The sequence below is a fragment of the Argopecten irradians genome, chromosome 15, assembly GCF_041381155.1.
Source record: "Argopecten irradians isolate NY chromosome 15, Ai_NY, whole genome shotgun sequence".
Classification (NCBI taxonomy): Eukaryota; Metazoa; Mollusca; class Bivalvia; order Pectinida; family Pectinidae; genus Argopecten; species Argopecten irradians.
In genome coordinates, this window is record NC_091148.1 from 28,240,137 (window position 1) to 28,257,328 (window position 17,192).

At 34.3% G+C, this 17,192-nt stretch overlaps 1 protein-coding gene across 3 annotated transcripts in view; it reads left to right on the forward strand.

Moving 5' to 3' along the window:
• Window positions 1–17,192, forward strand: part of LOC138309869 (uncharacterized) — a 115,240-nt gene that overhangs the window by 41,925 nt on the left and 56,123 nt on the right. Inside the window, exon 1 of one of the 3 annotated variants that reach the window (XM_069251116.1) lies at window positions 8,999–9,134. The exons of the other annotated variants lie outside the window; for them this stretch is intronic. The gene's annotated coding sequence lies outside the window, so the exon portion shown is untranslated. Of the gene's footprint in view, window positions 1–8,998; window positions 9,135–17,192 lie in introns of those variants that run through there. 3 annotated transcript variants of the gene reach the window in all.

Here is a 17,192-nt window from a genome sequence, read left to right on the forward strand (position 1 = left end):
TCAAAATATTCTGTCAATAATCTAGGACAGATACTTGGATTTATAGCCATTGATAAATGTTTTAATTCCGACGAGCAAAAATATATTTCATTTAATGATTTTCCTTTTCGCTGTAACTGCGTTCAGATATATTTCTTTTTGTAATAATTAATATTTGTGTTTCATCTTAATCCGAGAAAATAATGTTATGATAATAAATAATATTGCTTCCAGGATTAGAATATATATTTGTTTTTGTGATATCCTGAATTCGCGAATATATAAAATCAAAATATTAAAGACAAAAAACCAATATTTATTTCGCTTTTGTAATGGTAACCGTATATTTAGAATGTTAGTTTTTTTTTAATCAATACGTGTTCCTTTGTATGACTTTGTATAATTTTCACGGCTCCAGTCCAGTCGTCCAGTTTATATAAAAGAAGTTCCTATGGGTATCTTTCAAAATCGTATTGCTTTAAACCCTTATCCTAAACCCTGTTCTAACCACAGCACTAACCCTTTTACCCAAAAGCTAAAACAAAAACTAACCCTAATCCTGAATTAGGTTTAATTATCCGTATTCTCGACTTGTGGTATTTTGAATTTGAAAATATAAAGTAGTAAAGACACAGTACAATATTGGTTTTGTTTGTGAGTGAAATTTAGAATACTAGTTCGAAATGCTTAAACTATGCTTTACCGCGATTCCCTGTATAAAATCAATGGCTTGTTTGAAGTTAAATAGTCGTTGTCTGTTATTGGTAGGAAATGTCTCTATAGATCTCACCTTCCACAGATTCCAGTGCATGGTGGATATATCGGTCAAATCGTGGGAGGTTTTACGCTAAAAATGCATGGTGGATTATATCGGTCAAATCGTGGGAGGTTTTACGCTGACAATGCATGTTGGATAAATCGGTCAAATCGTGGGAGGTTTTACAATCACGGAACATATATGATGATAAAAAATCTGCCTAGATCTAAAGGTGTTAATTATTAAACCATGGACATGTGAGTTATCGATTAACACTCAACTAACGTAAATACAACGTATATATACTGTGGGGGAGCACTACACACGAAACCTCATTAATATGTATCTCATAAGTATTACTAAGTTTTTATAACTATCCGAGTACACTCGGGTTAAACATTGTTACACGACTTATTGGATGGTTTTAAATTAATCAATGGTACAATCGCCATCGTATTTAATAGCAAAATACTACAAGTCATATTGCATAATGCGGTTTGGTTTGAATTATTAGATAAACATCGTAGTAATAGCCATAGTATTAAAGGGCGATTTTGTATATGTGCTATGTGCTGCGATGTGTCTGTATGTTTTAGGAGACATGCGGTATATATGTGTTATATCTCCTTGTAATATAAGCAGCAGCAGAAACTATGCATACCACCATTATAGACTATGGTTTGCCACGGCCATGAAAATGCATAATGTGGACATTAATGTCGGGATAACACCCAAGCCTTCTTATACTAAGTTAATGACTAAAAAGTTTGTGTGTCTCAAACATAAAAAAACAAAATGCAACAACAAAAGTATGGTGACGATGGATGATAATTTTTATACATTCAATCATATTTCGTTTCTGTGATGGTATTAAGATTGGTTATCATACAAGTAAAATTAACAACTGCCCCACGCTCCTCTTTCCCTCCTTCCATCTGTAACCTATTCCTCCTTTTTTTTGCAGGTAAGCCATAAATATGTAACATAATTCCCCATAGTGTAACCATGTCTGGTACGAAACAATTAATTTTATATTGTTGGATGCAAAATGCTTTCCTACTCCCTCTGCGTTTGCTGATCCATCTATCCCTCCTTTTTTCTCTAGTTCTCTCTTTCTCCATTACATATAGAAAACATTAGTTTTCTCTACTCCCTTTGACCAAACTAACCACTGCTATGATTTCCTCTTCTGTCTCTCCATCTTTACATTTCTTATTCTATGCTATTCTTATGCCCTATAAGCCAAGACTGACATGGTCTTTCTCCTTTTGTCCCTCCATTTTTCAGTTTTTCTCCACGACTGGTGGAGACATTACTCCGCCCTACTCCTCAGCCCGTCACAGGTGTGATTGTTTCTCCCTCCATTCCTCTGTTTTCTCCTCTTTCTCCGCTACACTTCGTAGGAAGCATCATCTGACCTTCATTTACGGTATTCAGGTCAGTCAAAACTGAGCTTTTTTTCCTCCCTCTGTCCTTCTGTTTTCATTCATATTTCCTCTTTCACGTTTACTGCTAGTGAGTAGAAATCATACATCTACTCCCTATCACCGCTGTGCACGGCGGTGAACTCTATGTTGACAGTCCTGTAGCACAGCTCACAGCTTACTTACTCATCCACACACGATGCTGGTTAACCAGGGTAAACCACGGCGGCCTGTCCAGCACTGTCGTCTTACTCCGAGACTTACTCCAGCGTAACGCCTGCTGTAACCATCTCATACAGACTTGCTCAAGTCCGAACATCACGTATTTGTTATAGAGATTTCATACCTATTTGCACAATAGATGTAAACAAACATGAAGACAAACACGTTGTGTTAGTATTATGTTATTTATGATTTTACTTTGAATTTATTTTGGCCTTTTATTTCGGATTATTAATATACTAGCTTTATACCGTTTTTACCTCATTATGATTGTTATAGTGGACCACGGTAATAGGAAAGTCCTGCAGAGAACTGACCGGTTCTCCAGATTTCAATATAAGGAACAAAGACAATTAATTCGCTTGAAAAGCGATAATAATTCATTTCCGATTAAGCAGATTAAAAATACATCAAATGTCTATTTAAATGCATTCCACTATAGATGTTTTAGAATGAGATAGTTACACATACAACAGCTACCAATCAATAGTAATTAATTAATATTTTAATTAAGTGTCACGTGTTAATATATACATAAAACGATCAACCATATACAATGATATGACATAAAACAAGTATCAACATCCGGCCATATAAGGCTCACGAGACACTATTAAGTATAAAACTGATGCTATCAAAAATAGAAATATTTACAATTTATCACGATAAATATTCTTTATATCAAAGAGTCGAAAATAGTTTAAAACACAATTACCAATAACATATAGTATAGTATTACTATAGCATATACAATGTTTTTTTTTTTAATTTTTAACGTAAACTTGTAATGATTGTATCAGCACTTTAACTGTTTTCTCGTTTGTTAATTTGTGATTATCGGAAACCTACAAACATTCACCACCAAGTATCAGTGATGGATATTCCGAACATACAGTGAGTTCTAGGTATGTTAATATAAATTGAACAAAATAAAATATATATATTGTATATGACATTACTGTGCGAATATTTGATATTTTCTCCAGCGATCTATTGAATGAGGTTTAATGGATAAAGCTGTGGAAATAAATCTTTCAAGTGGACAGAAAAACATAGCTATATTATGCCTTATAAACGTTAGGTAGAACACAGAAGTTCTGCACTGTAAAATTGTAGTTTTGGTATTGCTTATGTATGTTAAGATGCATACCTGAAATCACACATACAAATGAGCTGTTTTGTTTTTACAAGAGAAAAAAGCTAGTAATGGTCTTTTACACCTTTGTGTAACGGTCAAGGTCACAAATGTGACAGAAATAACATAAAAAGAAGTTGGTTAATAACGATTATATTTTAAAACACATACATTGTATGTTATATAATACGATGATATGTGTTCCGCGTATTGCCTACAGAAAATTAACGCAATAGTCACATTTATATAATGTGTCATTTAGTTTCGATTTCCCAGTATTTTGTTGAGAACAACGTGTTAATACGTCGATAGGATTGGACATATATTAATACTATGTTATGTGGAATGTTTTCCACGTATTACCTACAAGATTTATTGAACTATGCAATAGTCACATTTATATTTATATGTGTATATAGTTTCAATTTCTTAATATGTCAATAGGAATGGACATCAGACATAGCCGGTAATTACATTTTATATATTTGTTTAACGGTCAAGGTTACAGATGTGAAAGTATCAAAGTGAAAGAAATTGTTATTAACTATTACAATCTAAAACAACATTTTAATATGTCAGTAGGATAAGACATTAGACATAGCCTTTGTCCTCTCCTATCATATATCATTTCTATAGACGTTCTGCTGTAAACTAACTTATTAACGCGCGACATTTGATTTCGCGTATTCTACAGGCAATAAAACATCGACGAAAATATACAGGCAAAGTAGAATCAAGGAGGTATCGACCGCGAAATTAAATAAATCACACAAAAACAATTAATATGCAGGTAAAATAGAACCATGGAGGTATCGACCACGAAAATAAATAAAAACGTAAAAACATTTAATATTAAGGTAAAGTAAAACCATGGAGGTATCGACCGCAAAATTAAATAAACGCGTAAAAACATAGTATACAGGTAAAGTAGGGCTATGGAGGTATCGACCGCGAAAATAAATCGTGATGAAATTAATTCCCTTAGGAAAATTCATTGTTAGTTGGTTAACCATAAGGTTACCATATAATACATTACGTTAGCTCTTTTTTCGTAATATATATATATATATATAAACCAATTTCTTAATAAATGAAAACACTCACTCAAGTGGCACATCTGTTTACGTTACAATTAAAACATGAAACGTCTAATCTTTCATTTATCAACCATATATGTCCCAAATATGTGTTCATTTCTTCCAAATAAGACAATTTGAACTGATTTGGTAACTTGTTTGTTATAATGTACATAACTAAATTTATTATTATAAAATCCTCGCTTATTTTCTCTTATGAAACTTTTGATAAAACATAAAAAGATGACAATAAAACATTACTAACTGCAAAATACATAAAACTATATTTTAATAGATATCCTGAGTCATCCTTCACGTATATGAAAATGGTGATGTAAAAGTTTAAAACAACCAATCAACGTCTATATTTTGTTGAAATAATGTATTTTATGAATAATGTATTTCATAAATAATGTATTTTATAAATAATATATTTTATAAATAACGTATTTCATAACTAATATCTTTTATAAATAATTTTTTTAATTACGTATTTTATAAATAATGTAGTTTATAAATAACATATTTTAAAAATAATATATGCAGTATCGATATATTAGGGTATTTCCCCCAGTAATGAAAAAAGTACAATTCAAATTCGTTGTTTTGTATGTCAAGTCACATGATACAAAACAAACCGTAGTCTCCCAAAAACACACATGTTACACTATTCACACAACATCAACATACCGCATTCTCCCAAAAACACGCAAGTACTTCATTACACACAACACAAACACACCGCAGTTTCCCAAAACACGGATGTACTCCATACACACAACACAAACATACCGCAGTTTCCCAAAACACGAATGTACTCCATACACACAACACATACCGCAGTCTCCAGAAACACGCATGTACTTCATACACATAACACAATCATACTACAGTCTCCCAAAACACACATTTACTTCATACTCGCAACAGATAGATCGTCCTTAAATGACCCTGGCTGGAGGGCCTCTTATAAACTATTTTTTGTGAAAATACATACATATGGTGATATTCCGTAAATTCCACAAAAAAAGTATCAGAACAGAGATGGGAAACTTGATATTTACAAATGAAAAAACTCAGAAAGCATTATTAAATCTTAATGTTAATAAATCTCCGGGACCAGACGGAGTACACCCACTCACTACGTACAGCAGCGGTGTGGAACAACTTACCAGAGAGTGTTGTTTGTGCTAAGAACTTAAAATGTTTTAAGAATGAACTGGATAGACATTGGAAAAATGTCGACCAATTTATGTTTTCAAGGCTAATTAACAACCTGAGGTAGTATTACAATCAATAGCTATATTCATAAAGTATGTACAGAACTTGAGTCTGGTGTAGAGGATATATTATCATGTACCAGAAATCTGCCATTAAATGTCATTAAATTAGATAAGTTTTGAGGACCCATAGAAGAGGGACTTGTTGTCAACATTTATACTGTATCATATACTGTCACAACAATTATAATTACAGAAATAGTCATTAATCTTAAAGCTTATTCTCCGTTACACTTCATAGGACGTCAGTCTCAGTATAGCTATGTGTCCTGTCCAGTATTGGTAATGTTAATGTTTACTCATTCACCCCCGAAGACACATTTTAACTCTTCTAATACAAAGCTTGGAACAATTCATCATGCATATTCAGGGGTGACTAAGTTAATATCATTTGTAGTTAGAAGAATAAATACCTCTAAGTGCAACGTCGTTATTTGGTCCCTAGAACCCATCACCAGACCGTTAACGCTGACTTCAGATAATCCCTGGATTCGTATAACTCCTCTTTCATGGAGTTTTGTTTCTCAGAGGAATGATAGTGCTTGCGTCAGAAACTCTCCCGTTAATGAAAGTTGTTTGAACTCTAGCAAAGTCGTACGACTGATACTGGTTACATTTATCTAACGTTGAGAAATACAGAGAGGAAATGCAAATTGCAAGAAATCTTAACGTATTGATACTCTGTCATACACGCTATATATTATATATAACAATAACGGAATAGAAAAAAATATATATTGCGACTGGGATTGTTTAAGTTACTCACTAGATCAACAAACAATAGATATCTTTGAGTAGGTGTTTTATATAGTTTTCTTTCATTGTCCCGTTTTACTGTTCGTGTCATTTTATGTAATCGTGTTCGTTTTGTGTGTCTTGATAAAGGTGCAGATCGCCTTGAAAATTTGACATTTTTTGTTCACACTGTTGGAATTACTTCTATGTCCCATATTTACCGTTTGAAATATTCGTATCCTACAGACTTACGTTTGATGGGATCCTGTGTCATCTTGAAAATCCTGTTGATATTACTTCTTTGACCCTGTTTTATATTGAAGATACAGTCGAGTCCACATAATGTGACCCGTGATGAAATTGGAAAAAGCTACACATTTTGTAATGATGCAGAATCCTTATCAACCTGCATTTATTGTTTTTGATATGTTGATTATAGATATAGATAATTATAATGATAATGAAATCGTGGTATTTGGAACACAAAATTTTAGTCTTGGTGATTTCAAGTATTTACTTTAAACTGAAATAACGCCATGTTTCTTGATGTTGACGGTTCTGGTGCAGTCAAAATATAAAATAGGTAACCTAGTATGGTATCATCCAAAGTTAAATTGTGATAAAAATGTGATCAATACGGTACATATCTCTTTGAATAATATCCGTACGTAATAATCCCTCCACACAGGACGAAGACCGAGCTACGACCTAGAAAATCAGGTACATAGATCGTGACAGATCGTTACAGCATGTTCAAAATTTACGTAGCAAGGTCGTGGTGTTTTAGGGTCGTAGTGACATCGGATCAAGGTCGTGGTCGGAGCGTAGTGGAAGCGGTTGCAGCGTAGAAGAAACGTACATGTAGGACTCGAGTGGCGTGGTCGTCAAAACTATGATGCAGCACTCCCTACGCTGGTCTGTCTGGCGTTTGAACTTTGATCGCTTGACGCTTGCACTACGAAGACTACGTTCTAACTTCGATAGCATTAAGTCTAAGCTACGCGCCTCCTACGGAAATTCCCGTTCTTACTACGGTCGAGAGAACCATGGTACGCTTTCACGACAAGACCCTCACGAGCCTTAACCTGGCTTAAGCCTGTGACCAACTCACATCCTGACTTCAAATATACCTTGTAATAGCGCAAGGTGCATCAAAGCTTGTTTTCCCATTTTAAGATGTTTCCTCCTCAGCAAAGAATATAACTGAGAGAGGAGGCTCAAAGACATCGTATATATAATAAACGGCGGTCGGTCCTGACAAAGTTGTGGAAATAACGTAGCGCAAACGTGATACTCGTGGAAGCAGCGGAATACTAGCGTGATGCGATCTTCCAGAGCATAGCAGCATCCGGGACTAGTCGTATAATATCGTACTTACAGCATGGATTGTCGTGGTATACTCGTATTAAGAACGTACCGTTGACGGTAATAATTTGGCGCAAGGCTATTTTTGTGCGCGGAGCGTATCAGTGTCGTTATAAAAGTCACACTGAAAATGGTTTTCAAAAAGTTTGAAGATCTCAGTACGACCTTAATGGTCGTGAAGGTCGTGGAGAGCGTAGTAAAGTCTTCATCAAGTGTGAAGGGGCCTTTATCTATCACACGTCACAACTAAATCCAATAGTTTACATAGCTTAATTAATCTAAATGATAATTTATCAGGTACAAAAAAAAAACACAACATTTTACGTTTGGAGCTGTACACCGAAATATTCTATAACGTTATACTGTACAACGCTTGATGTACAAAATTTCTTGGCCTCACCATTTTCAGCATATTGACGATCATATAATGTCGCGATCACAGAATGTCGCGATCAAAAAGCTTAGTACTAACATTTTATTTTATTTGCGAGACATTTGAATTAACGCGTATTTTTTTCTCGAAAACATGATTATAAAGTACTTAATAGTACCATAACTTCAAATGAGAAACATTTCATGCGTTTTTTAATGGAAATTAAAAAAGAGACACCAATTGATCAGTAGGAGCGTCAGCGTACTTGGAATACTAAATAATAAAAGTGAAGTTTAATATCTTGAAACGTATTTTTGTTTTTAAAAACATTAATTTGAATTTTTTAACGAAGACTGAGAGAGTAATAATGTAACCGTAGGCTAAACTGTTTTGTATATGTTAAGTTACAGTTAAATAACGCCAACATTTTAAAGTTATAAACATATGTGATAATAAAATGTCTGTGAGATTTATTATAAACTGTGATATCCCGGAGTTTCAATAAACGTAAAAAGGATAAAAGATACATTCCCTGTGTTTTGTTACGACTGAAGATTTGTTGGCAGGTAAGCTAATATAAAACATATTACAATAGACATTTAGAGCTGAAGTTCGCTCATGTGTGACGGGCCGGAGAATAAGGTGCGTTCGTCTACAAACACAATAATGTGCCCTGACACCCGTCCGTCAGTGTTACATGGGATACGTCAGTGTCGTCAGCAAGTGTTTTAAAACGTGTGCAATGAGGACGAGTGCACTACATGTGCTGACAGCCTCTGTTGTGTACGGTAAGACCTTCTAATCTACATTTATAATGTAAATGAAACTTATGTATCATTGCTTCGGTTACAACTTAATGAAGTGTGCCTAGTATTATTTCATATGCAATTACAATTGAAAGCTTGTTCATTCTGTTAAATACATATTGAAAACAAGTGCAGCGACATTTACATACATGTCGACATTTTTACCAATGGTGTTATATAGATGAGCATAATCATAATTGCAGTCAGAGGTACTTAGAGAGAATGCGTATTGTAAGATGTGACATGTGTGTATGGACTGTGATCGCTGCTGTTGCTATATTACGAATGGTTGTTTTTTGTAATGGACGTTTTATTCAACTTTAAGCCTCACGACTTTCAAGGATGTATAGAGTATAATACCTTAGTAGTCGGTTACATTTATTGCAGTTATAAAGAATATTTTTGTTTGGCCGTTAATTCCATAAAATATACATTTACTTGAAGTAGGTATGGTACTTTGTGCTGAAGGTCAAATCCACAAACCTGTACACGATCCCTAGGATAATAACTATAGTTATATGTAACTTAACAATCATAGTTTTAAAGATCTTTTGTGTTAGCAGGCATTATCGTCATACATTTCCATAACGTCAACTTTTATTTGACTTTTTTTTTTAGTTTTGACGAATATTTGTTTCTTGAGAGTCTTGTAGATTTTAGTGGATTTTATTATACGTGTAATTATGTTTCTTGAGAGTCTTGTAGATTTTAGTGGATTTTATTACACGTGTAATTATGTTTGTTCGTGAGGTTCCTCGCGCTGAAGATGCACATAGTTTTATAGCAGATGCAGGTACATCGCATGTTTGATAAACGTACATCAGACAAGAGACTCCCGGTTACCGCGTGCTTGCATCACGTGCAGTCATTGGTATATACCAGCATAGATATCATGATGAATATGACGTCACTGAAGTTCAAAGCAAGGGATAAATACTGCGTAATGTCAGAGTGAAATGTATGTGTAATATTTTCCGTTGCTTGTATAACCAAACGACTTCCTTCAAAATACATGTATATTTTCTAAAACTCCCTATTTATGCAATGCAAAGCTATTATGCATTTTTAACATTCAATCTAAATTGCGCAAATGTTATACCGTCGGAAGTTGAAATGAAATTAGAATTATTTTTAACATTAAGTGAAATTTTATAAAAATGTTAAAATGTTTAAGTTGTTTATGAATCAACCACTTAGCATGTAATTGTATACTACCTAAGAGTCCGCGTTTTCCATAGATATACATATTAAACATGAACTGTTAATGTATATTGTGTATGCTTAGAAGCTAGGCCAGTTAATTTAATGTCTATTCAAATTATTTTGAAAATGAGACAAACATTAGCATTTACGTCAATGTATGCCCTAAATATAGCATATTGTGTATTTAAAATCTTATCGCCGGTGTACCTGTATGCTTAAGGGTAGTTTTCTTTGAGGTGTGATTTAGCCTTAAATGTCCATACATAAAAGTCTTCATTATACTTATGTGGGACTGTATCTTCCCGGTGTTATAACCCGATATAATAGTTTACTATGCTACGCTCTGATGCTGACTTGCGTGTTCAGCGCTTTCCTCAAATATTCTCGGTCATATTGTACTTACGGGTAATATACTTTAAATCTGGCGGGCGTGTTCAGCGCTTTCCTCATATATCCCTCTAGCACAACGAACTTAGGATACAATACTAAGGATCAGGCGGGCGTGCTCAGCGTTTTCCTCATATATCCTTCTAGCACAATGTACTAAGGATACAGTACTAAGGATCTGGTGGGCGTGTTCAGCGCTTTCCTCATATATCCCTCTAGCACAATGTACTTAGGATACAGTACTAAGGATCTGGCGGGCGAGCTAAGCGCTTTCCTCAAATAATCACTGTCATATTTTACTTAGAATATAGTACTTAGGATCTGGCGGGCGTGTTCAGCGCTTTCCTCATATATCCCTCTAGCACAATGTACTTAGGTTACAGTACTAAGGATCAGGCGGGCGTGTTAAGCGCTTTCCTCATATATCCCTCTAGCACAATGCACTTAGGATACAGTACTAAGGATCTGGCGGGCGAGCTAAGCGCTTTCCTCAAATAATCACTGTCATATTTTACTTAGAATACAGTACATAGGATCTGGCGGGCGTGTTCAGCGCTTTCCTCATATATCCCTCTAGCACAATGTACTTAGGTTACAGTACTAAGGATCTGGCGGGCGTGTTAAGCGCTTTCCTCATATATCCATCTAGCACAATGTACTTAGGATACAGTACTAAGGATCTGGCGGGCGAGCTAAGCGCTTTCCTCAAATAATCACTGTCATATTTTACTTAGGATACAATACTAAGGATCAGGCGTGCGTGCTCAGCGATTTCCTCATATATCCCTCTAGCACAATGTACTAAGGATACAGTACTAAGGATCTGGCGGGCGTGTTAAGCGCTTTCCTCATATATCCATCTAGCACAATGTACTTAGGATACACTACTAAGGATCTGGCGGGCGAGCTAAGCGCTTTCCTCAAATAATCACTGTCATATTTTACTTAGGATACAATACTAAGGATCAGGCGTGCGTGCTCAGCGATTTCCTCATATATCCCTCTAGCACAATGTACTAAGGATACAGTACTAAGGATCTGGTGGGCGTGTTCAGCGCTTTCCTCATATATCCCTCTAGCACAATGTACTTAGGTTACAGTACTAAGGATCTGGTGGGCGTGTCAAGCGCTTTCCTCATATATCCCTCTAGCACAATGCACTTAGGATACAGTACTAAGGATCTGGCGGGCGTGTTCAGCGCTTTCCTCATATATCCCTCTAGCACAATGTACTTAGGTTACAGTACTAAGGATCTGGCGGGCGTGTTAAGCGCTTTCCTCATATATCCCTCTAGCACAATGTACTTAGGATACAGTACTAAGGATCTGGCGGGCGAGCTAAGCGCTTTCCTCAAATAATCACTGTCATATTTTACTTAGAATACAGTACTTAGGATCTGGCGGGCGTGTTCAGCGCTTTCCTCATATATCCCTCTAGCACAATGTACTTAGATTACAGTACTAAGGATCTGGCGGGCGTGTTAAGCGCTTTCCTCATATATCCCTCTAGCACAATGTACTTAGAATACAGTACTAAGGATCTGGCGGGCGAGCTAAGCGCTTTCCTGAAATAATCACTGTCATATTTTACTTAGAAAACAGTACTTAGGATCTGGCGGACCTATTCAGCGATTTCCTCATATATCCTTCTAGCACAATGTACTTAGAATACAGTACTTAGGATCTGGCGGGCTTTCTCAGCTATCTCACAGTCATAATGTTTGACCTGAGGACAAGGTGCGCAGTGTAGCGGCGGCGGTACGCTTCAATGAGATAACACTACAAAGTTTTAATTCAGATTATACCACGTGGTACACACGACAGCCAGACAAGCCGAGTGTCTGCAATTATTATATCTGTGCACAAATAAAATTGGTCAGTAATGTATAGCATTAATAATCACAAATAAATATATATTTCTACATAGTACACAATGCAAATCCATTTTTAACTAATAATATATCTTTACCGACTCAACTAATAACCGCAATGTTTGCATATGATCGGTAAGATTGGTATATTATTTACTTGATTATGATAACTCGCTAAAACATCAAAAACTGAGAGAGAAAAAAAAAACCCATAACATTGTACAATAATGTAACTTTCTAGTTATAGATGTCAAAGAAACTGTTCTTTATTTGTCGAATACATTTGTAAATATTTAAGTAATTTGCTGTACAAAATCAATTAACGACAACAATTCTTAACATTAGAACAAATATTTTATTATTTATTTTGAAATACGGAAGATGTGTCGTAAACATTTTTTGTTTGTTTTGTCCTTCACAATAAGTATTGACTGTATCAATCAATTAGGGCAATACTATTAAGCTTAATTTGACGACGTGTGTTGCTGTGAATTAAGATAAATATTGACAGAATATTCATACTGCCGTTGTTGACAAGGATAAATGGCAATATCCCTGTTATGAATGTCGTACAAACTTAAACAAACAACATTATATGTAAGCACAGAGCTCACGCCAATTAATCTTTAACAACCGAGGAAAAGTTTCACATGTTAACAAAAGTACCGATGCTCGTTATCTAACGTAAATGAGACACAGAAACAAACAAACTGCAGACTGCCAAAAGACACACGCACTTCACACACACAACACATACATAGGACACCGTCCTTAATTGGCACTGAATGTTAATTGATATGACGTTTATACAATAAATCAACCAACCAAATGTAGCGTATTTTATAGCATATTCATTTGAGACATTTTTGCATTATGCACTATGTGCGTATTTGTTTAGGACAACATAAATTGGTATAACAAAAGAACATGCTGGCCATTTACGGATATAATGGCATGTTTTATAAATAGAACAGGATGATCAAATATATCTAATATAAATGTGTGTTTTTTCTTAAATATGTTTTTTTTAATAAAATGTTTTTTTTCTGGCGTAGATCCAATGCACCTGAGTTGTGTATTATTCCGTAAGTACCAAGCTGAAAACATTCGTAAATAAAGGAGACAGGGGTTTCCCTTTTAAAAGACGAACTTAAAGTTTATTTTTAGATTACAATTTCACCTGGTTAACCAAAAGTAATTCTCGCTCAGGTGTATCGTTGTTAGGGAAAGGTGACACTGGCGATGTGGGGGTCGTCTATCTACTTACGTAGTCACTGGGTAATTCGAATGGAGGAATGTTTATTGTATGTTTGTATTACCTCTTATACCTATATCAGACCCGTGTCCTTGAACCTGTTTAAACATGAATCCCAAAGAATGGTTTGCTTGAACAAAATAGTATTATTCACCTATTCGTTTTTATGAGTTATACTTATCAGATATAGCAACATGATAATGTTCCTTTGCTGATATTTTTGGTATTTAATAAACATTATCGTTTCAGTTATTTATTTAGTATTACACTAGGTTTTAACTATCTAAAGTTTGAAACGTTATGTTAACAATACTCTTTATAAATAACGATTGAAATGACCTTGGGCGGAAGCTTAATAACGGTAAAAATAGTAAAAGTACAGATTTACTCAGAGTCGACCAATGGAGCATTAACTCTCTTACGTGTATTTTATAGGAGAAACGAAAGTAGAAATTTATGAATATTACAAACAAAAGTCCATCATATGTTTAAAAGGATCATGCTTGAATGCATCAAGGCCATCAGATTAACTTTGAAGTAACTTTAGGCGTATAAATCTTCAACGATCAGAATTTACAGTGAACATCACTCGTTAAAGTGTGTGCTTCAGGAACTACATCATACACATACCAGAGGAATAAGTACCATGAACAAAAAGGTAAACCATTTACTTATATAGATAAAAAAAGACTTATATGATATACTATACCGTATTATACTGTAATTTATGGTATATATCTTTATACTGTAAATCTTCATTGGCTTTATATCGATTGATCTGTTATATCACTAATACACATACTATATATGGGCGTACACTCGGGAGGAGGAAGGAAGGACACAGTTCACGAGAATATGGAATGAAAATAGAAATGTAAACGGATGTAACCTTAGGACATATAGAACTTTTAAGAAAGATTTAAAAACTGAAAGTTATATTTTCTGCATTTTGCCTAAAAATATTTTTACTACTGAAGAATAATTTTTAATTGTATATGTTGTGTAAAACTGTGCGACACGTAGGTAAAATGTATTATTGTTATCATTATATATTATACCCTAAATTATATCGTTATGTGTTTACTCTGATTAATACTGATAAGGTGAACGCATCCCGAAATATTTAATGATAGGTGCGATTAATAAAATGGTTACAATACTTTCTACAATAGAATCTAACATTAATAAACAGCAGAGGAATTAGATTATGCCTAAATTCCAAATTATTATCGCGCCTTTAAACAGCGCACCTAAATTTACCACTGTAAGTTGTTTTTTGTGTTTATTTTAAAGCATCAGTTACAAAGATGTAGATATCACCGGTGTCGCAAAACGCTGAAGTCAATTGTATGATCAGAATACCATACGAGACAGGATATACATAACTACTCAGATATATGTCAAAAATCTTATTCTATTCACAAAACATTAATATCAAACACTAATTCAAATTTTCAAATATTCTTCATAATGCACGAATAAAACAAGAGACAAATCGAGACATCACTGAAATCTATCGTCATTCGCATTATACAGAAATTAATAAGCAACTTTCCAAGCCAACGGTAATGTATTATTTATGACGTTTATGATCTATTCATTTATCTTCCAATGTCAAAACACCTGCAAAAGCACATATAGTCCTTACTAGTATAACTGTTTCCCACAAATGTTCATAGTACTAAAGCAGACAAAGCCATAGCATGCTGATTCTAATTCACATTTAAATTGTTAAAATTAAGAAAACTCCTTCTGAGTATAGACTATATATGCATTCCCTATCATACCAAAGACACTATTCGATGGAAGTCTATTATAGACTATACACACAGCAATTGCATTCCCCATCATACCAAAGACACTGGGAGATAGACGTCAATGTTGGCTATATCCTTCATATGTAGACTATAGGTAGTAATAACTATACACCGTACCGACTTGGTGATCTCCTACTGAATTATGCAAGTATGCTATTGAATGTACAAAAATCGTTATCAGCGCTTATAGAAAGATGTCCGCAGACTTAGGACACACTAGACTATTTAACGCTTCGCATGGCCTTCGTGATTCATGTATCACCAAGGTTAATAATCCGAAAACATCTCCAATCTCCTGTTTATAACATTTCTTTGTTTTCATATACTGCCCCTATGAGCAGATGGATGGAACCATTTGTATATTATAACTAGTATGTCTGTTTTATAGGCCAAGCCAAAAGGTCATATACGGACATTGTATTCCTTACAGTAGAACAATTACTGACGACTCGTAAACACGCGCGTTGTACTTTGTTAATATGATTTATTGTTAAATATGTACCGTAACTGAGCGATAATTTTGACATGCTATTTTTCATCATTAATTTATTAAAAACCATAAGGTTTGATGAATAAAGCTGTAAAAATCATTCAAATGGCTTCAGATGACTTATAAACGTTAGTTAAATTGTTGTTTTTATGCCTTAAATATGTTTAAATGAAAACATACCTTCAGAAGTCACTTTACAATTATTAAAAACATTGTAAAAATATGTAATGAAATTGCAGACCACAATTTGGCTTCATGGTCTCACTGTATGTACTCATTTCACTTCACTATTGATGTAAATAAATGATTTTTGGCAGTACTGCCACAAATCATTTTCAGCTCTTATTTGTACATGTAAAATTAAAACCTATGCATTGAAAGCACTGTAATTTTCAAAAAGTTGGTAATTTTTGGTGATGAATAACATATTAAAAGCTCATCTTGATTCGTGAGTATGAAAAATACGGCACATATAACTATAAATTGATAAATGTGATTGTTTTTGTTTGTTTTGAAATATGTAAGCAAATAATTCCAAATATGTTCCATAGATTACAGATGTAAAATGTCAAACGATGTATTGTATATATTGTATATTATATATCTATCTTTACCATGAGTAAGACGAGCTATTTAGCTAAACATATAATCAAGTTTTATCAAAGTCTGTTATTTAAGTATTATCATTAATGACATCATTAGAGTATCTACGATGCTATGGTAACCAATCATCACCTACAACCGATTGTCGTCCAGGTAGGCGTTTTTAAGCTACAGCACGTGCTCTAAGAATATCAAATTTAGTGTTGTACTACATTCGTACTATATGTTAAACGATGGATGAAAAACAACACCCTGTATATCATTGACATGTATGTTGCAATTTTAGCTCTGAAAAGAATAAATCCGACGGCATTTTATACTTTTATAAGATTCAATTATGTGAAAGTATGGCTATAAATATGTAGGTCATGTTACTATTTTTAGACACTGGTAATTAAATCTGTACATTTTGGC